At 43.5% G+C, this 22,420-nt stretch overlaps 1 long non-coding RNA gene across 1 annotated transcript; it reads left to right on the top strand.

The window, feature by feature from the left end:
* Positions 1-3,240: 3,240 nt before the first annotated feature.
* On the top strand, positions 3,241-4,530 carry LOC130193548 (uncharacterized). The gene is made up of 3 exons (XR_008831662.1): positions 3,241-3,325; positions 3,888-4,019; positions 4,487-4,530. It is a non-coding gene; the product is annotated as an uncharacterized LOC130193548 (long non-coding RNA).
* Positions 4,531-22,420: the final 17,890 nt, after the last annotated feature.

Here is a 22,420-nt window from a genome sequence, read left to right as displayed (position 1 = left end):
AGGCGAGATGCTGGGTCCCAGCCCGACATAACCTAGATCCACCTCTCATGAGAGTTTCACCGCAGCCACCCTGACCAGCCCTCCAAGGGCTCCCAGGCCAGCCCCTGTTCCCTCCCTCCCGTCTGCAGCATCAGACAGGAGTCGGCTTCTGATGAGGACAACTCACCCGCCGATGAGGAGAGGGGGGAGATGTCTGAGGAGTATTAGTCCTCCCCCAGATCCTCTCTGCCCACCCGGCGTGGAGATTTTGTTTTGGAACGTCAGGAGCCATCCCTTTGAGGGGGGATTCTGTAACAGTTTAGCTCCACGCCTTCCTTTTTGTAATAGTTGTTTTCATCCTGTCACACCATCTCGTCAATCCAACTCCCCTCACCTGCCTCTGATCATTCCCTCGTTAGTCCCTCATTCCCTTTACCTGGTCCTCACGCCCTTCTCACCTGCAGCCCATCCCCTCATTAGTCCCTCACTATTTAGCTCCCTCACTCTCACTTGTCCTCTGCCAGATTGTCTTGTGTTTTCGTGCCAAGTTCTCCAGCGTTATTAGAGCATATTCCTGACCTGCCTGTTCTGACCCTGCCTGCCTGCCCTCTGATAATCTGCCCTGCCCCTTTTTGGACTTGTTTGCTTCTTCGACTGATCTCCCGGTTTTGACCCAGCCTGTTTCCAACCAAAGACAGTATTCTTTGTTACTCCTGTCTGAGTCGTGCTTATGGGTCCACTCTAATAGCGCCGTGACATGAGGGAGAGGTACCACAAGTCCTTCCTTCCTGCTGCTGTCAGGCTGCACAACACAATGCAGTAGATCGCTGGAGATCCTGGCAAACTCAGCACTTTATTTTTCCTCTAGACCCCATTCATGCGAATTGGGGCCGGAAAGGAAGTTCACACCTGGCTCAGAGACTGAGTAGCAGACGGAAAGGCATCCTGAGGACCCCTGCGATGCCATTCAGAGCAGGGGACAGAACGACGCAGAGGAAGAGGGACAGATGACTTCAAGTGTCATGGGGCGTGGACACGCTTTCAACACCGACGGACAGCTCAGCCAATGAGTGGATTAGGACTAATATTTTACCTAGACAGGTTAGCCAATGAGAAGAGGCTATCTCTCCTGGGGCCGGGATGCCCGGGAGGTATAAAAACAGATGTTGACCAGAGAGACAATGCTTTTGACCTTTTGGATGACGGCAGAGATGCACTGCATGCAGGTAAGCTGCATGTAGGCCGTTGATCCTGTGAGAAGCCCTCAGTTGAGGATTAGATTTAGTGAGTTTGACTTCTGTTAGACAGTTAACTGCTTTGGCGGTCTGTGGCCACAGTGATTCATGCTCCCTCAGCTGAGTTATACTCTGTATTGCAACCGTTATTGACCATTGGTAATATTTTCAATTAAACACCTTTTATTATAATTTGGCACTGTCCAGACATTCTTTCTCGGTTCTGCACTCGAGGATTCTTGAAAACACAACACAAGCTACCGTCGCTATTCCGAAGGGAAATGTGGAGTGGCACTTTCGGACGGTTCACAAACACTGACTTCCCACCAAAAACTGAACTGAGAAAGAGAAATATGAAGGAACTAAAATCATAGTTGTCCGGACAATTGAAAGCCGCCACCAAAGCATCGTCACTCCATCATAAAGCACAAGAAGTCCTTACAAGATGGAGAGATGATAAAATAAATATTCGTTGAAGCAGCGGACTCATTGTTTTAGGACTTTAAAAACAAACATTAAATATTATCTTCAATCAAAGCTCTCCATCTATCAAGAATTACAGTCACGCAACGCTGTGAAGTCATGGCCGTGAATTTGACACAGCAGCTTTGAAAGGACATCTGTTGGAGTTGGACAGGATCACACCACCTGGATGGTACTCACTGGGAAAAACAGCGGTAGACTTTTACTTTAAATCTATAAAGCGTTTATTCAAAATCAAGATACAAATAGACAATCATGCGCATGGACCCCAATCCAGAGCTGTGACCAATGGCCCCAGCGCTGCAGAAAGGATGCCGGTTCAGAGTGTGCGGCCATTTTTAATAGCCAAAAGGTACAGTTCTGATTGGCCAGGAAGAAATGAGGGTGGTGTCTTCTCATTGGTTCTTGTTCCTCTGCTTCCGCCGTGGTCGCTCCTTCATTGGTTCTTGTGGTCTGCCAATGAGTGCACATGTTTGTGAAAGGAAGTGTGAGAAGGGGAGAGAGTTGATTTAATAGTTCCTCTCTTGAAAGAAGACTCCCTTCGGGGCCTTATCTGTGCAGGGATGGGGCCTGGATCTTCTCAGAAGGTCGTCCATACACCGGGGGATCTCTTCCCATGTGTGAGTGTGTGAGCGTGGGTGAGGGTGTGAGAGGGGTCGGTGAGGGGGATCAGTGAGGGGCCTCAAGTGTCTAAAGGAGAATAATGGCCCCATCTGGACCCTTCCTTATCTATCTTCCCGGTGAGGTAAGGACTGTGATTGCTCTTTCTAAACTATGAATGCAATGAGCTCTCTATCTAGTCATCCTCTTGGATGAGTGCAGTACAGGGAAGGGGAGGGGGTGCATACAACTTCCTGAGGTGTCACTTATCTTTCTTTTGATCAGTTCAGGCGCCAGAGCGCCCTGCCGAAGTATTCAACTCTCATTCAGTGTTTTTCCACCTTACACATAATCTATATGCACACAATATTAAAGGGTACCTGTAGTGCAAAACAACAACGTGCTACATCCATTCGGCGCATCAAATAAATCATATTTACCCCGCTGCTATTGTCAACAAGTCACGCATAGCCCGAGGATTTACATTTCTTTGTCAACATTCCGAATCCGTGGGCGCAGCCATTTTGCTAGTTATTTACTCCAGCTCAAAGCTAACTATGACGTAGAGTCGTTGAAAGGAATTCAGCCAATCCGGAGCCACTTCTACACGCGTTGCTTCTTGGGATAGATCGGTGGGCTCAAACCAGTTCACGTCTGGAGTTCACGCCAAGATGGCGCAGTGCAAGGCGTTCGGTTGTCTCAATAATAAACGGAGTCACAAGACTAAAAAGTTATTTTGCGTGCCCAAACCTAGTACAGAGGAAAAGAAGGTGCTCGCGAAGAAGTGGCTGCACAATTTAGGAACCGGGCATACTTTTAAAACATTTACATTCAGCAGAAACTCCGTGGTATGTGAAGATCACTTCGATCCAGATTGCTATGAGAGAAACATGCAGGCCGAATTGTTGGGATATCAGGCCCGGACCAAGTTGAAGCCCGATGCTGTACCAACAGTATTTGTTCATCGAAAAGCAGCAGCATCAGATAAAGGCCGCAATGTTCGTGTTGCGAACAGAGATAAACAAAAGGTAAGTCTGGCATAAATATTATTATGGGACCTGTGATATGTAATGTAAATTTACTTTAATTTGGATGACTAATTTATATTATAACTGACCACGTATCTGTGGTATAATTAGATCTTTATAGAGGAATGTCAATGTGCTTGGCCTATTAATAATAAACATAATTAATTTTATTTGTTAATTAAATTATTATATATAGATTATATACATATAGGCTATAACATCATATGTGGAAATAAGCCATCCTACCATAAGGTATACTTAACATAAAATAATAATTATTATTATAATGATAAATAATCCTAGAAAAATTAGGACTAGCATCAATGTTATCATGGTTTTTAAAGGGTACCTGTAGCCCAAATCAACAACGTGCTACACCCATTAGGCTTATTTGTAGGTAAAATAAACCAAATTATGACATATGTTTGTTTGTAATTGGTCATTTTCTGGTTTACAGTCTCCATACCTATTAAAGTATGGGGTAGAACCATTTATATTACCTACGATCCTCCCACTTTTAGACATTCACAATATACATTATTAATTGTCATTTATTTTTCAGTTTCTTCATGAACTGTCAAAAGCCTCAGCAGCAAGTTCAGTAGCACCAGCACAAAGCCCTCCATCATCAGGTGATTGTGACTCTGAAGAACCAGTTCAGCTGGGACAGCCAGATCCTGTATATCCTGCCAATGTAAGTGACATTTTCATAAAGCTGCTTTTTCTGTTGTGGAAAACATATTAAAACTTAGTCACTTTATTATTAGACCTGAAAGATCCTGCAGTTTATAGAAATCAGACCAGTACCTATGTAATAAATGCAGAACAGAGACCTCTTTAATTTTAAGAATAAAATATATTTGAAATTGTTCATGTTACTATATACACACTAAAGTATAGTATCTAGGCTGCTAAGGGAGCAGGCTTACTTGACACTAGGTAGAAGGTACTGGAGTCTGGACTCTGGAGGTACTAGAAGGTACCAGTGAGTTTCCGGTGAGCTCTGCCTACACATATTGCCTTAGGTTTATCGTAGGTCACTGCAATTGTTTTTACAATTTGAATCAGTTCTATATGAATTAGCAACCTTGATTCCCGAAAACCCAAATCAGATAGCGCAATTCTTTTATTTTAATTATCTGTACAATTCTTCTGTTTCAGGTGTGTCATCGTGAGGTCCAGACAGACCCAGTACAGATATTTCCTGCCGAATCATCAATATGTGTCCTTGAACCAGGCACACAAGTTTTGCTGAGTAAGCAGGCCAGCTACCCTGCCGTAGATGATGACCACTGTTACAGTATGAAGCGGCCTGATGACATTTCAGCTGACGCTGTGGTTACCTCCACACCCGTGATAAATAATCCACCAAAGGATTTCTTGCATCCATGTAGCCCTGTGCCTTCATCATCAAAGGGTTTACAGCTTTGCTCCACGCAGTCAACTGACATACACATAGAAACTTCTTCGGAGTCCAGTGATATGTTATGTGGACACGGACAGTGCAGAGGAACCAACCAAGCTGGAAGAAAAGTTAGATGGTAGCTTTCTAAATGGTTCTGGCGATTCGTACGAGTCCAGCATGGATGACGACAATGGTGAATTCTGGACTCAAGTACAATGTAGAAAGTTTATAGTGTTTGAAGAGTCTATCGACAAACTTGTCAGCTTGACTGTTTGTTCACAATGTAAAAGCCCAGTCCACAAGACTCGTACAGTCATCTCTGGCACAAATATCCTCATATATATAGAATACTTGTGTGACCATAACGAGGTGACCTGGTCAGGCCAAGCATTCATTGGGAAGGGAAAGGGCAAAATAGCATCAGGTAATCTTTTGTTAAGTGCTGCTACTCTCTACTCTGGGCTAACATACACCAGAGTAAAGAAGCTTGCAGATTTGATAAATGTTGCCTTCATCTCAGTCAACTTTCTATGGCTTTCAGAGAGATATTCTGTTACCAGTGATTAATGAGAGGTGGGTGGCAGAGAGGCAGAGATTGGTAGATGAGGCAAAAGTTTCAAGTGAAAAGTTGACCCTAGGTGGAGATGGCAGATGTGATAGTCCTGGTTTCTGTGCTAAGTACTGCACATACTCCTTCATGGATTCGAAGACTGAAAAAATCTTAGATTTTGAGTTGGTTCAAGTGACACAAACAGGCACTTCTCAATCCATGGAGAAGTATGGTTTTTGTAAGGTCCTGGATAGACTTCTGGAGGAGGGTGTACCTGTTGGCACTGTGGCCACAGACAGGCATGTGGGAATTCGAGCAGTGATAAAGAAGGATTACAGTGGGAGGGGCATTGACCACCAGTTCGATGTATTCCACATTGTAAACAGTATTAGGAAGAAGTTGAAGGAACTTACAAAGAAAAAGAAACATGCAGACTTGGCCCCCTGGGTGAGGAGTATCCTAAATCATGTGTGGTTTAGCAGTAGCAATTGTGAAGGAAACCCTGATAAACTGGTAGAACTATTCACTAGTGTGACTTACCATGTAGCTGGCATACATAGATGGTCAGGGAGCACTTTTGTCAACCAGTGTCCACACAAGCCATTGACAAAGGAAGAACAGCAAGAAAGACTGTGGCTGAAGGGTCCCTCTCTGTTGGCTTTGAAGGATATTGTGCTGGAGCCTAAGCTAGTCAGGGACATCCGGCAGCTTAGTTTGTTCTGCCATACAGGGAAACTGGAGACGTTTCATTCAAAACTCTTGGTATTTTGCCCCAAAAGACAAGAGTTTGATTTTCAGTGCATGTTAGGCAGGAACCAGTTGGCTGTGTTAGACCACAATGCCAATGTTGGGAGGGAGCAGGCAGTTGTGCTGGCAGAAAATTCAGCATCAGCAAGCGTTGGGGAAAGTAGGTTCCGAATGGAGTACAAGAAGCATTCGGGGGCTTATCATGCAAGACCAATTTATGTTGCGACATCCCAGGATCACCTACAAGGTCTTGTGCAGAGGGCACTGGAAGTGAGGTCACGAAGAGTTGCTCTGCCACTAGCTCCCAAACCAGGTGCCAAAAACATCTCTATGAAACCAGCTCCTTCTAAACAGGAGCTCATTCATAAGCAAACATCCAGATTTTAATCTGATGTCGATACTCTGCCAGTTAGTTATTTGCTAGAATTTCCTCACTTTTGCAATAATTATATCTGAAATGACAACGATTTTGTTATAAGATTACATATTGAATATACATGGGGATTGTTTGGTTTACAGTGGAAGTGCAAACTATGAAAAAAATAATTGTGTGATTATGGAAATAGCAATAAACAAGATGTGAGCTCTCATGTAGAAACAAAATTGAGGAAGCAATTAACTCTGTGTGATATTTGTTTACAAGTACAAGGTCATTGAGGGTGTCAAAAGATGTTACAATTGTAAATATATGTTCAAACATACATCCATGTGCAGCACCCAGAACTCCACCTTTGATCTGCCATGGTCCTCCTCAGCATCAGCTGTACTTGGTCATTTACAACCATGTTTACATCTAGTGGGGCATATGTTTGTCATTGTGATTCAGCTGCTGCCTCGAACACATTAACACCTTTGAATTCAAAGGCAATCCGAAAGGCCTGATTATTCTTCGGCATTCTTTATCAGTACAGGCATTATTTCCCAGAAAATCCTGGGCCAAAATTGTATGGACTGTTTACCTAAAATTCATATGTAAGAAAATTATCTTGTCATGTTAATAGAAACCAGCTGCCTATAAATTGTATGTATGAACACTTCGTTATATTCATAAATAATCAATAAAATAGATAATCTTCACAAAATATTATGACTTGATATTTGTGTTATTTTATACAGTCTGTATAGCTTTAGTTTGTGATGCACATGCTAGTCCCATCAGATAATGAATGCAAAAGCTTATTTATACCTACATTCAAGAAGCGAGGTTGTGTAAGGATGCCAAGTGGTAGATACAAAAGGGCTCAGTGGTGCTAGGTATAACATGTTTCAGCAATTAGAGGATGGGTCTGAGATATAAATGGAACTATGATGACAAATAACAAACACACATGCATATATTTCCTTTCTGATATGAATGTATAACAGAAGTTTATTTCCAAATTCAATAACTTGTGAAATACTCGTGAATCAGCACCATGTGTTCCTTCTACCAAGTACAAATTGGCACTGCCCAGGGCTCCAGACTGCGACCAAATGGTCGCATTTTGCGCCTAAAATTAGACACAGTGCGAGTAAATTTTTCATCAACTCGCGCATGCGCGACCAGTAAATTAGCAGATTTCTTTTTTTTGTTATGAAATATTTTTGTTGCTTACAAACTTGTTCTACACTTCAGCCCACTATTAGCGCTAATGCCTGAATGACTGGTTTGCTAACCGACATTAACTCCAGAAGAGGGGGGGGGGGGGGGCTAATGTGTGAAAAGAGGCGCACCGCAGCGGAGGGCCGCAGAGTGAGAGGTCCACGAGGAGATCCTCGCGCACCGAGCGGCGTCCCCGTCCCCCGAGTTGAATCTCTGGGTCAACTCAGCCGACACTCACATGTCTGAGCCCCTATAGACTGATGCTCACGGTAAACGCATTCGATCGGGAGCGCGCGAGGATTTTGATAAAGTTAGCGGAAGGATTTAAGTGACAACATCCGGTTTTGCAAAGTTAGCGGAAAGAACCACGTGAAACAACATCCGTTTATCAAAATAAGATGTCGACAAATCATACACGAACATATAAAAGTAAACAATGAACTGATTTTGTATCTTTATAGATCATTTCTGAGATTTAGCTTAAATTATGCTAACATTAAAACTGGACCAAGGAAGAGTTTATAAAAATTAGTCAGTCTTTTGTATGTTAAGAAAAGTCCTGTATATAGATTTCCCCAAGAGTTCCAGGAAATGAATAATGCAGATGTGTTCCATACATATCTGAAATCCCCTACAATAGCAATCAAACAATTTTAATGTATCAATTAGGACATTTTTCAAAGTAAAAGTCCTAAATGTTTAAAGAAATCGGTAATTTCTTTAATGTTTGAGTTGCTTTATATATGTATTTCCTCATAGTCCTAGGCAATAATGCTACACAATAAATAGAATGCTTCAATCGACTCGGTGATCGGTATTATCAGTGATCGGCAGATACTGATTTCAGTGATCGGTGATCGGCACCAAAAACCTGATCGGTGCATCTCTAATCATAACATCTTCAAACCCTAGATGGTATTGAAAAGAGAACGTGCTGCATAGTAATATTTAGTTTTGATTCCGTTTCCTAAAAGAAACTGCTTTCTATGAATGCATTCAATCAATTGGTGGGGGGGGGGGGCGGTGAGAGTGTGCTCACCCGTGTACGCGCATCACGGCAGAACTTCGATGTCGGCGCGCGCATCGCTCTGTCACGCGAGCCGAGAATTGTTGACGGGGGGGGGGGGGGGGGGTACACGAAAATTACAGAGTGGCGGGTGGAGATTTCACCCTGTTATAATGGTAGGGGAAACACTGGAGTTGATAAGCGTGTCTTCTTGTCTGATCAATACACAACTGTGAGGTGCATGAATGGACAGATCGGCCAGCTGCTGATCACTCACTCAACAGCTCGACCAGCACGAATAGACGGTGCGCGCACAGCGCCCAAACATTTTTTTTGGGGAGCACCGAAGACCCATTTTGACCCAGGAAAAACCCTGTGTGCGCCCCTAAATTTTCTGCTTGCGCCCCTAACATTTTAAGTTAGGGGCCACTGTGCTCCGAGTAAAAAAAGTTAGTCTGGAGCCCTGCTGCCCAACAATGACACATTATATATATTACTGGTTCCTCACGCTCAAATATATTTAGGATTGCTTGCACTTTTAGTCATTCACAGTGGCTTTTGAGTACTCCTTGAAACCTGTGTAGTGGCCATCTTCAGAAGGAAACTTCTTATGGATATACTCCACACAGCATGAAGGTAGTGGTCTTCTGACGTGTCTTCACAAAAGCTCGCCACGGTGGATGTATCTGGTAAACGTGCGATAGGCCATCAACCTGTACTGGCTGAAAAAAAGAGGAAATATTAAAACGTATACTTGAAAACAATGTATTCTACTGACAAATAAATGTCTTTCCCTCTATCGTGAAACATTCGTAGCGAAGAATTACACAATCTATATGGTCAAAATCAATGGAGATACTGCGAATGCCACGATACACGGGCAGGGGACGCGGCCTTATTCGATATACCGCGGCCTCCATGGTGCGCGGCCTACTGAGACCGCTATATAAAGTATGGGCTTCTTAGTCTATGCTAAAGGATCATCATAATCATGGGCGATAGTATGCAGGCAAATGTTAGGCCTCTCGCTTATGGGAGAATAAAGGTGAATATATTCAGAATATTAGTAATAATCACACCAACTCTGGTGATCGCAAATTAGCCTACATGAAGCAACTGGCTAACTTACCGATTTGACAGTTCTCCCTCGGGTGCAGGCCCCCGAACATGTCGGCCGATCATTGCATCAATGAAAGACATCTCCAGCGCTGGCTTATGCGCGATGTAGCTATCAAGCTCACTCTTTTGTGTGAAGCAGATGAGGTCTAATGTCACTATATCATCGGACATAAGTTCGTGCTCTTTACAACAAATGCACTCAATGTCTGTTTTCTGTGCCACACATTTCCCAGAAGTGCAACAAACGTCCGCCGACTTGCGTGCACGGTCCGCGACGGTGAAGCATCTGTACCGCGGTCCTTCGGCATCAACTTCATCTGAATCATCGCTATCATCGCTGTCACAATTCACTAAATGGGGATAGTCTGCTTTTAAAGGTTCAAACAAGTATCCAGTTGCTGAATCAGACAATCTTTCATCGTCCATATTCTCAATCTCAGCATTTGTTTGCGAGCGCTCGACGTTGTTTACATTGGTATCTGAACACATCCGCTGTGGCTGGCTGTCGATCTATCAACGATCTGACGTCACACCACCCGCGACATATTCAAGCTCCAGTGCAATGTCGCATGTCGGATTTGAGGACTTTGAACAGCCTAAACTACGTATTGTTATTGAATACTGGACCGTCAGTGCATGAATAACCTTTAGAAACACATTATCTTTTGATCTGGCTACATATTGTTTTGCACTACAGGTACCCTTTAAGGGACAAGCCAAGCAAAAGTACATATCCTTTACACATCACGGACTGCGACTGTTTCTCACTGCAATTTGACGAGTCTATGGACGTAAGTGACACAGCCTAGTTTTGCATTTGTATTCGGATGGTGTTTTACAGACATGCCTGCAAAAGAAGAGCCGTTAACCATACTGCCCATGAAAGAACACTCAGGAAGAGGATATTTTTCAGTCAAAAACTTTAGCGACAGAACCCAGCTCCCAGTGTGCAAATTAAAGTTAATCACCACGGACCCGCAATGGTCGGCCGTGTGAATGGATTTATTGCAGGGAGGATGATGTTTTACCCTGTTTCCTTAATTCCATCCATCCATCCATCCATTCTCATCCGCTTATTCCGGGGTCGGGTCACGGGGGCAGCAGACCCAGCAGGTTGACCCAGACTTCCCTCTCGCCCGCAACACTTTCCAGCTCATTCTGGGGGATCCCGAGGCGTTCCCAGGCCAGCCGGGAGATGTAATCTCTCCAGCGTGTCCTGGGTCTTCCGCGGGGTCTCCTCCCGAAAAAAACTACAATCATTAACTGGATGAAAAAGAAACAAGAGCAGCCAAACTATTTGGTTGCTCCCAAAAGGTGTTTGTTCACGTGTTCTCTTGTTGTTGTTTTACCCTGTTTCCTTAATTACCACTGCAAAATACACCAACAAGCATTATGCGGTCAAATGCTAAACATGAAGGAGATAATGGATGTGGCAACGAAGATTGCCTGTTCTATTCGAGCGATAGCTCTTCAAAGACGGCTGTTGTGTGCAGATATGGAGAAGGCTGACTGCGACCACTCTGACTTGTTACAAACTGATGTGAGATGACTCAGTCGGGGGAAATTCCTGCAGAGATTTCGAGAGCTCTGTCCGGAGATAAAGGAATTTTCCATGTTGTTTAACCCTTGTGTTGCCTTAGGGTCATTTTGACCCGAATCAATATTACACCCTCCCCCCGCCTTTGGGTCATTTTGACCCCATTCAATGTTTCACCCTCCTGTTACCTTTATATTTACTAACATATTTTACCCTTTGGGTTCAATTTGACACCAGCAATTAAAACCTCCAGAAATTTATTAGAATTAATATTGTTTTCCAAGTTTAAGTGTGAGGCACTTTATGTTTGTTTGTTGACTACCGAAAGAACACCGACATTAAACATTGAATGGGGTCAAATTAATCCTAAGGCGGGGGGAGGGTGTAATATTGATTCGGGTCAAAATGACCCTAAGGCAACACAAGGGTTAAACATGCAGAATACAACCAATTCACTAATAAAGACCACGCCAGAGGTGACACGGGTTTACAGTTGGTTTATTGTGAAATAAATGAAGGGATGATTATGTCTGGAACGAGAAGGGTCGTGAATAGCGGGTTGGAGGGGTGCGATTGGAGACCAGGGTTTTTCCTGCATAGAGAAAATTTGGGCGAGCGCCTAAGCCATTTTCCCGAGCGCCTATGACAAATCTCGAGCGCCTAAGGCAAAAAAAAGTCTGCGATGGAAAAAAACCAAAACTGTGTTCATCACGTGCATGTCAGCGAATATGTTCTCAATAGTATGTTTCAAGTCGGCTACAGCCGAACCCTCGTTCTGTTTTGATCAATAGGAATCGAGTTAATAAGCGTGTCTTCTTGTCTGATCAATACGCAACTGTGAGGTGCGCAAATGGACAGAGCGGCCAGCTGCTGATCACTCAACAGCCCGACGTGCACGAATACACCTGGACTATATAGTAATGCACCGATCTGATCGGCGCCGATCCATATCGGCCGATATTCCCATTATCGGTTTTGATCGTCGCTCTCAAAACGGCTGATCAAACTTGGCCGATCAGATGACGTAACATCTGCGAGAACTATCAAGACGTTTCAATCGCCGCGCACCGCAACGGAGACGATGCGCCCGGCGAGGGCCGCAGAGTGAGAGGTCCACGAGGGGATCCTCACGCACCGAGCGGCGTCCCCGTCCCCCGAGTTGAATCACTGGGTCAACTCAGCCGACACTCACATGTCTGAGCCCCTATAGACTGATGTTCACGGTAAACGCATTCGATCGGGAGCGCGCGAGGGTTTTGATAAAGTTAGCGGAAAGAACCACGTGAAACATCTGTTTTCAAAATAAGATGTCGACAAATCATACACTAACATATAAAAGTAAACAATGAACTGATTTTGTATCTTTAGAGATCTTTTCTGAGATTTAGCTTAAATTATGCTAACATTAAAACATTTTTACTGTACCAAGGAAGAGTTTATAAAAATAAGTCAGACTTTTGTATGTTAAAAAAGTCCTGTATATAGATTTCCCCAAGAGTTCTTCCCATATCCCTTGCTGGCCGTGTCAATCTTATTAAAATGGTAATTCTGCCGAAATTCTTATATCTCTTCCAACATATCCCAATTTGCATCAATAAATCCTTTTTCACCAGTCTTGACAGCCAACTAAATGCGTTCATTTGGGATGGCAAACCTGCCCGTCTTAAAAGATCTATTCTTCAGCTCCCCAAGTCGGAGGGTGGTTTGGCACTCCCGAACTTCCGCCACTACTACTGGGCCTCTAACATTATCCGACTCCTTTACTGGACTGTCCAAAAGATCCCTAACCCCAGCCCACCATGGGTTCACATGGAGATCTCCTCTTCTTCTAGCTCCTTACACTCTGTGATATGCTCCCAACTTCCCATAATGGCGCACAAAATTTCAGCCAACCCAATTGTTACCAGTACCATTAAGATTTGGCTTCAATTTAGAAGACAACACGGCTTACACAGAGCCTCAATCCAAGCTCCGATATTAAATAATCACTTATTTTTTCCATCCTGCTCGGACCCCACCTTCCAAATGTGGGCTGCCAACGGGCTTGTCACAATCAACAATCTTTACAAAGATGGGGTTTTCTCTGACTTTTCATCCCTGTCAGCCAAGTACCACCTGCCAAACAGTCATCTTTTCCGCTTCTTCCAAATTAGGCATTTTGCTCAAAAGCAGTTCCCCCATTTCCCCAACCGCCCCCCTGAATCAGGAATTGACCAGTTTCTCACCCTTGATTGCGACCAAAAAAGGCTGGTATCTACTATCTATGGGAAACTTGCCTCCTTGGACCTAGCCTCTACTACATCTGTAAAAGAGTCTTGGGAGGGTGAGCTGGGTGTAGACATATCTGACATTAAGTGGAGGGACATTCTTCATTTGGTGCAAACCTCATCTATCTGTGCTAGGCACAGTTTAATGCAGTGCAAGGTGCTACACAGGGCTCACTTTACCAATGCTAAACTAGCCAGAATATTTCCTCTTAGAGGCGATGCCTGTAACAGATGCAAGCAGTCTCCTGCCAATCACACACATATGTGTTGGTCATGCCCCAGCCTGAAGGCCTTCTGGTCTAGTATTTTCAATACCCTTGAACAGGCCCTTAACACACCCATACCCCTTAACCCTCTAACTGCCTTATTCGGCGTCCCCCCAACACAGAACATGCCCACCACGACCCAGCGGGTCATCGCCTTCACAACCCTGCTGGCCAGGCGCGCCATTCTCCTTAAATGGAAGCACGTCTCTCCACCTACACATGACAGGTGGATACAGGACCTATTACAGTGTATTAATCTCGAAAAGATAAGATTTTCACTACAAGGATCCCTGACACTCTTCCACAAGACCTGGACTCCCTTACTACTGCTAATCAATGACCTTACGATTAACCCTGATGAGGTGTGAATGAGATCTGGTGGGATGGAGAGACTTTTCAATTCCCCTTTCCTTGTCTCCTTAATACACTGATCATTACTCTATTTGCTTTCTCTGTTTACTCTTATTGACTATTAATATGAAGAAGCACCCGTATTTTTATTTCATGTAATTCTGACCCCCTTTTATTTAATTCCCTTTCTTTTTCGTTTGTTTGTTTTGTCTTAGCAATTTTTTTTCTTTTCTTTTTTTCTTCTTTTGTGACCATAGGGGTGAGGGTGGGGGGAGGGCAGGATGGATGGGGTAACTATGCAATTCTCCTACAGACCATCTTTTCTACGTTGTATACCTACTGTATCGTTATTGTGATGTCTGTCAAAAATCCAATAAAAAAAAGATTTGGAATAAGAGTTCCAGGAAATGAATACCAAAAACCTGATCGGTGCATCTCTAATTGTCAATCTATTAGCCTATCTATTTTAGCAAAATGATTTCTTAACGCAATGCCTCCATTATTTATGGGGAAAAAAGAAAAAATACATAGATGTCTGCTAATTACGGCGACATGGCAACACACCGAAGACCCATTTTGACCCAGGAAAAACCCTGGAGACTGCTGGCATCTGGTGGTTAGAGGGAACGGCGGGGGTGGAGACTCGTGGGTGGGGGTTGTCTCTTCTGAAGCTCTGGCGGTGCAGAGTCCCCAGAGTAGGAGCGGGTATCGGAGAGGTAAGTGAGGGAAGACCGCAGCCAAGAGTCTAAAGCAGTGGCGGTGCGTCCATAGAGGGCGCTAGGGCGCCGCCCCTCTTAAAATTTGGAGACGAAAAAATAAATAAATACATCCTGTCAAAAAACATTATATGCCAAATCATTTAAATAGTAAATATACCGTGTTGACGCGCTAAATGTGCGTGGGAGACCGTCAGCCTGTCAACAACCACTTAAGTTAATGTGAAAAAATATAATATATCGCCACTCATTATCACGGAGAGAAGCCCCGCCCCCTTTACGGGACACCGGCCCAACGTGTGTACGGCATCGAGCAAACATTTCAGTCGTTTCGGCAAGGACGGCTTCTCATTGGCGGATGAGACCGAACTGGCATCGAAACACAACGAAGAAGTTCAGAAAAACAGACACATTCCCTCCAGAATAATGTAAACAGGCTGGTTACAGACATGATTGACTTTAACCAGAGAGTTATTGGGAAGTTTGACCACTTTAAAGAGAGGCTACTTTTCTTTACACGTAGTGGCTCTACTCTGTCACCCAATGTAACATGTGATCTCTCTCTGACTCTATTCTGCTCTGAACCTCTTTCATGTGAGGGTGAAACTCTTTTATTTTGTAAACCTCTGAAACCCAACCCAATGTTTCTTAAAGCTGCTCTGAACCTCTCATGCCCAAAGTTACAGTGTGTTGATAGTTGTTATTGGACAGTGTTGAGCATGGTGTGTTGTTGAAATAAAGCTTTGTTTTTTACAATATTCTACTCAAAACCTCTTTTCTTCTCATTGTTGAGTGCTATTTAAACTGCGCCCCCCCCCCCAAATTCACCAACCGCCACTGGTCTAAAGATGTGGTTGCTAAGAGGTTTGGCTGGCGACGAGTGTGTGAGGAGGCATGGTTAGGGTCATGACCCCATGAGTCTACTCGAAAGACGAAGGTGGGTTGAGGCAGACGGAGTTGTTGCTCTTGCAGAGTTTATGGTGATGGATGATGTGTCGGCGGGACGGAGATGTCGGGCGTGGTCGAAGTTTGAGGTGGTAAACTGGAGGATGCGGGAGGCCGGACGCCAGCGAGACGATCGACTTTACTACTTGGCTGTGCAGGGAAAGCGCTAGCCTGAGCTGCGAGTGTGGCTTGTGTGGGGAACTGAAGTGGGAGGCAGACTGTTATGTGTGCAGTTGGTTCGTTTTTATGGAGACCGCTACTTTGCGTGTGTGACAGGATTGTGGCCGTCACCAGTAGGTTTCCGCCCCCTAAGCACCAAGGAATGCGCAACCAGAGGGAACGTTGGTAAAATGCTTTATTTGAGCGCTCTGACCGCCGACTGTGTCTCTGCTCATGGCTCCCGATCTTCCTTCTGCCCAGCTCCTTTATGGAGACAGACTCAGATACACAAACACCGATCGTCATCAGCTGGACTGATTACCAATCTAATTACCAATGAGTCCAGCTGGATGTGGCCAAGTGTATTTCAGTCACAAACTGCAAAGAACAAATAGTTTGTGTCTCTGGCAAAACGATCATCAATACAGAAAAGCCTCGCTTTGAAATAACTGCTGGGTGTTACTTTGACACATCTCATTTCATCCAGAGTGTTTTGACCAGTAGGGAACTGCACCGGGAAAGCCATCGCCTCAAGTTTAGGCGTTTTGAAAAAGCCAACAGGACTGTTTCTTTCTGCAGGGGCAACAGAGTAGATTCCTTCAGTGAAACATAAAATCTCCTCTGAAACATCACACGGCTAAAGGCATGATTCAAGAGCAAAACCACCGTTAGGCATGTCCCCTTCCTGTTGTGCATCATCTCTCTGCTGCTCTGGTTGTTCACCATCACAATACGCCTGTAGTAGCTCTATTGCCGCTACCCATGGGTTTCCCCCAAACGCTCCAAGGATCAGCCAGGCACCAAAAGGGTTCCGTTGAATGACATATTTTATTCTCACACACAACGCACAGCAGACCGCAAAACCTGCGCCTCTGCTCATTTCTCCTCTACCTCCAGCCCTGCTGCCCTTTTTATATGAGCAGCATCGGCTGCTGACTGATTAGCAGCCGAGGCCAGATTGGGGACAGCTGCCACAACGCCATGTCCAGCCTCATGTTCTGCCTCACACAATGCACTTTTCTCACACATGTCAATGTCCATTACATCAGTTTTATCATATTCCTCCTCATGATTGCCCTCCTCATCATCAGGAAGTGTTGGGTCACAAAGCGCCACCTCATCTGATTGTTATGTCCCGATATTGTGGATGAATGCGTTTGAGTTTATGCAGCGCCTGCACAAGTTTAGACCAGGTGACAGTCTGGAACAGCTGATGACCTTTGTAACACAATCGTCTCTTCAGTGTCACTCTCAGTCTGGGCAATGCTTCCACTGTTTCCTGCACCTCAGATGGGACACAAACCACATTACCATGTATGGCTCTCTGTCTTCCTTTGGGAAGAGGAATAATTGGCAAACGCTATACACTTAGCGATGAGATGTCTCTCCAAGATGTTGAGGTCACACAGTTCAGGTGGAATGTCAGCGAGCTCCAAGTTGTTAGCTACAGCGAGAGTTGGCATGACTATCTTTAAGATGTCTGTGGCAGGTGTGATAAGTCCACTCTTCCTTCCTCTCAGGTACATTGCACTGTGGTTCATTTCTGCACTCGTCATCACAAACATGAAGATACTTTCTGATGAGGCATGCTGCAACCATGACTGGATGTTTTACATAATTTGACCGTTTGCAGGATTTCACTTGGTTTGGAAATGATGCTTTATGACAGACGGTGCCCACATAAGTGGGACCGGCTTTTATTTGTGATCTGAAAACAGATATGGCCTCTTTGATCAAACTGTTGTCACTTTCTTCTGTTTGTCTATTTGTCCATTGAATTTTTATTTTCATGTCATGCATACTCCTAAATGTAGGATTGTTTTTATATCCATCTTTCATTCGTTGTCTCATTAGTTGTTTGTCATAACCTGAATGCTTGGTCATGAGCATAACGTTGAATGTTGTGAACTCTTCATTTGTCTAAACTCTATGCTGTCTTTATAAAGAGCAGAGAAACAGATTTTTCTTCTGTCTAAAATCAGCATTTCCTCTGTAATGAGCCATAAAGTGCTGTTTTTTTATCCATCTGAATTCAGCATTGTTTCTGTATTGAGAGACAGATTTCTTTCCATTTCTGTCTGAATTCAGCATTATGATAATACTATTCATAAAGCTTTATATTGCTAATTTCAACTCATTGTATAAACAGCTGGCACTTGTCAGGTCCCATTGTCTTTATATTTTTAAAAGGTGTGTAAAAAAGGCAAACCCCTTTTAAAATCAAACTTGGTCAAATTAATTAAGCTAGGGTTGAATGAAAAGACTGAAATTATGTCTAAAGACACCTATAAGATTTAAAAGTGTTGTGAAGAGAAGCATTTTAGGATTGAGAAATCAAAAAGTGACTTGTCATTCGTTCAGGGTCATATAGCCTAAAATATAGACAATGAATACATGACCCTATAGAACACTAAATACAGAACATAAAGAAAAGTATATAAAGGAGGCTTTTTGTAACGGATGTATATTTCTTATTTCAGAATGCTGAAATCCATAATTTCTACAAGGCCCCAGGTGCCATACTTTAAACCGCCACCACTCCACATATGCGTGGTGGTAGTAAAAGACCAGCCCAGGGTCATTAGTTGGGATTTCGTGGCGGCAGATGCGGCCAAAGTGACCCTCCACGAGGAGTACAGGGATAAAGTAAGAGAGGGGGGGTGCTTCGTGATCCGGGGATATGGATTACGCGGGGCATCTCCCCCGTATCAAATAAACATCACAAAAGACCCCAAATTTTATCAGAGTAGCGACATCTTAAATGCAGAGCTGAGGCAGAAGCCCTGGTTAATCCGCGCTCAGCTCTGACCCCCTCAGCACCTGCAGGGAGTCCGTGGGTCTCCTCACCGTTGAGGGTGAGGTGGTGGAGGCAAGTCATGTTCTGTCCAACAGGACTGCCATGTGGAAACAAATGTAGTACATTTTTGGAGAATACTGACAAATATCCAAGTTTTTTTAATGAAATGTGAAATTAACATACAAATCCACCATGTTCAGGTTTCTTCTGTGAAGAAGGTGGTGGTGGCGAGGGAAACGGTCCCTCTGCAGAACGTCACCCTGAAGCAGGTACAGGCTATTTAATAAAGACCCATGGGTTAATATGCATATTGTCAGCATTGTAAAATACTATTTTTGTATTTACAGGGGGACACACGGGTGCCACTGTGTTTGTGGAGGGAGGCAGCCCTCCAAAATCTGGCAATCGGGACGCCTGAGGGTGTCCCATCTCAGAGGGTCGATGTCGGACTACGGGTTCCAGCTACAGTCAACCCTCAATTCAACAGTTGAGGTATGCCTAGCTTGTGCAGTTTTCTTCTTCTTTTGATAAATTATTCATTTTATCTTTTCGATTTTGGAGCACTTATGGATGTGTATTTGAGTGCCCTGTCAGCATTCATTGGTGAACAATTCCATTTTCAAAATGTACAGGAAAATGACGAGGATTAATATATACTTCATCAATTTAATAATCAAGACAATTAATATTCAAAGCAAGTGCTGTACCAGTATGCTATCATGTTGAATTACTGTTGTCTTTTGACTATGCTGTCTTTCTTCAATGTTAAGCTCCACGAGTGTGGAGGTGGTCGGGGCCTATGGGGTGATGGACGTGGAGGAGAGTCCAGGAGAGCTGGAGGTTCTCCTGGAGGACAACCGAACCCTAAGCATCACGCAGGAGAAATGGGACCCGATCGCGGCCAAGATGACGGCGCCGCCGATCAAAATTAAAATAAGTATCATCGGTAATCGGTTAGACGGCAGAGGTGGTTGAGGAGTGATTTGTATTTTTTGTTAAACTGTTCTATATTTAATGTATTTGTTTGATAAAATATTTTAATTATGTTATGTTCTCGTTATATCAAAATGTTTTTATTTAATCAGAATTAAAGTTGTTCTATGTTTCATTAAAATAAATATGTTAAAATTGTCAGCTTTGTTTCAAACGCCTGTTGAATACTCATTAGCAACGAATACAGCTATTAAGATATTTATTATTCCCTTTATTAACACTTAAAGCATCGTATCTACTCTTATTTTAATAATAACTCTGATAAAAATAATGAATGGTTTCCTATGGAGCAAAGCTTCAAATGTCAGCGTATGTTTAGATAGACACCATTTTACTTTTAAGATGTTGAGAAAATTGTTAGCTATAACTTTATAATTCAGCTTTTTTTCAAAGCTCTTAGTTATTTAACTGTCCCCGTTTTAGTTTTGTGTTTTTCCGCTCCTGGGGTTGTCAATGGGGGGAAGTCTCGAGCTGTTTAATTGGACATTTGGTTTAAAGTCATGGAAAGGTCCTGGAGATCCATTGGTCAGCATGTGTATGAACCCTGTAACAAACAGAACTGACAGCGCTTTACTCGCCTGAGTTTAGTCGCCTGACTGTTTGTAGTTTAAACGCGTCGGTGAGGGGGCATGGCTTATCTCCGTGGCGAAATATTTTCCGCCATCCGCCACGGAATAATTAACCACTAGTTCTACATTATACTTCTTGTGGAAATGCCACACACGTCAACTCCCACACCCTGGTGTCTGGGTTCATAACATCACCCGTAGGCGCATACAGCGCCACGAGAGCAGCAGCAGCCAGTTAGATTCATCAACAGCGGAGCAGCTCAGCGCTGATTGGCTCTCACAACGCAGCGTTCAGTCTGTCCTCTCCCTCCGCTATTTTTTCTCCTGCGCCACTCTGCGCTCAACTCAATTCGTTTTATACTCCGCGACTTATTGAGTGCCGTAATAATCTCGCGACACAACGAATCAATAATGCAATATTGTAATAATCGATTTGATCGATTCGTTGTTGCAGCCCTAGTTAGCATTCCAGCGCATTTTCAGCAGGAAATGCATTTTCTAGTTATTATTTATCAAAATCTTTGGTCGAGCAGACCGACCGCAGCGTTGCTCGCATATGCGTACAAAATACATAAAAAACGTGCGGCCTGACCGGGAATCGTGTGCATTTGAGTCTGGAAAAGATTCACCCGGCCGATCTTCGTGAAAAATGAGAAACAGCGAAAAATTCAGAAAGCCTATGGGAAAAAAATGTCGAATGCTATCTAGTCTGAGAGCGTAACCTGAAAATACGTCAAAACGTGCGGCCTGATCGGGATTGGCCAGAAATGTCTCGACTAAGAGATTGGACCGGCGCGAAATTGTTCCTTTCATTTGAACGAGGTTTCGCAAGAGAAAACGCTAATCTTTGTTCCCACAGTGACTCACCAGACCTTAAGGTAGAGAAATTATTTAAACGTTAACAAAAGGATGTAGTTTATTTGATCATGTAAAGAATATATATTTTAGCTTAGCACAACCTAGTATTGTTTGCATAAATATTATGTGTAAGATGGAAAACACTGAATGGAAGTTAAAATCTCCACTCTGGTGCCTGACTGATCTAAAGAAAGATAACAGTGCATCCACACATTCCGGAGGTGATCACATACAAAGAGCTCTCTATACTCTCAGAGCATAGGAAGGGTCCAGATGTGGCCATTATTCTCCTTTGGTCCATCACTGTCCCTCCTCACTTTCCCCTCACATGTGGGAAGAAGCCCCGGTGTGAGGCCCCATCCCTGAAGAGATAAGGCCCAGTCTTCTTACAAGAGAGGGACTATTAAATCAACTATCTCCACAACATATGCACTCATTGGCAGATGAGAAGAACCAATGAAGGCCACTGGTCCCAGCTGAGGAGGGTCCATGCATGATGTCTACTTGTATCCTGATTTCTGAATAATCTAATTTCTTTCAGTAACAATCAATTGGACATTTTTTCATAGCGCAGTTTCCATGGAATATTTGTTCGAGTTTCGGAAGATATCTGGGCTGTTTCAGAGTTTATAATGGGTATGTCGCGGAATCTTCAGATCTAGAGGGCAGAACCAACTGCCAGTGAGGGGGAGCAACTGAAATTCATAGACAAATCTAACTTATTTTGCCACAAGCCTGCCAATCTTCACTCTTATTCTACCATTTATGGATCAATGTAGGAAATCTTGTGCTATTCCTCACGTGTGGATTGAATCCAACATTTTTCCCACATTTGTGTGGAGGAGCCTTAACAAGGGAGGAAGTACACCTCTCTAAAACAGAGACATATTTCCCTTTTTGGAAGAAACTACAACACTTTGTAAACTGCGGTTAAGCCGTCATATCTAAACCCCAAAACATATTTGAGGACCCGTAGACATTCACAAAAGCCTTGACCCTCTCATAATGCAGACCCCTTTCTGATTAAAATTATGCTTTCATGTGAAAATTCCACTTTTAAACAGGTTGTTTTTCATTGAAAACCCTGCTATCTGGACTGCTGGTCTATTCACAGATGGCAAATAAAAAAACGTGAACCTTGAAGTATGTATGTATTGAGTTGATGTAAATTGTGCGATTACACATACTCAAACTATGATTTTGATTCCAGAAAAAAACAGCAAATTTT

Source organism: Pseudoliparis swirei, chromosome 5, assembly GCF_029220125.1.
Source record: "Pseudoliparis swirei isolate HS2019 ecotype Mariana Trench chromosome 5, NWPU_hadal_v1, whole genome shotgun sequence".
In the NCBI taxonomy this organism is placed as follows: domain Eukaryota; kingdom Metazoa; phylum Chordata; class Actinopteri; order Perciformes; family Liparidae; genus Pseudoliparis; species Pseudoliparis swirei.
The sequence above is the reverse complement of the archived record's forward strand: the minus strand, read 5'-3'. Positions and strand labels throughout refer to the sequence as shown.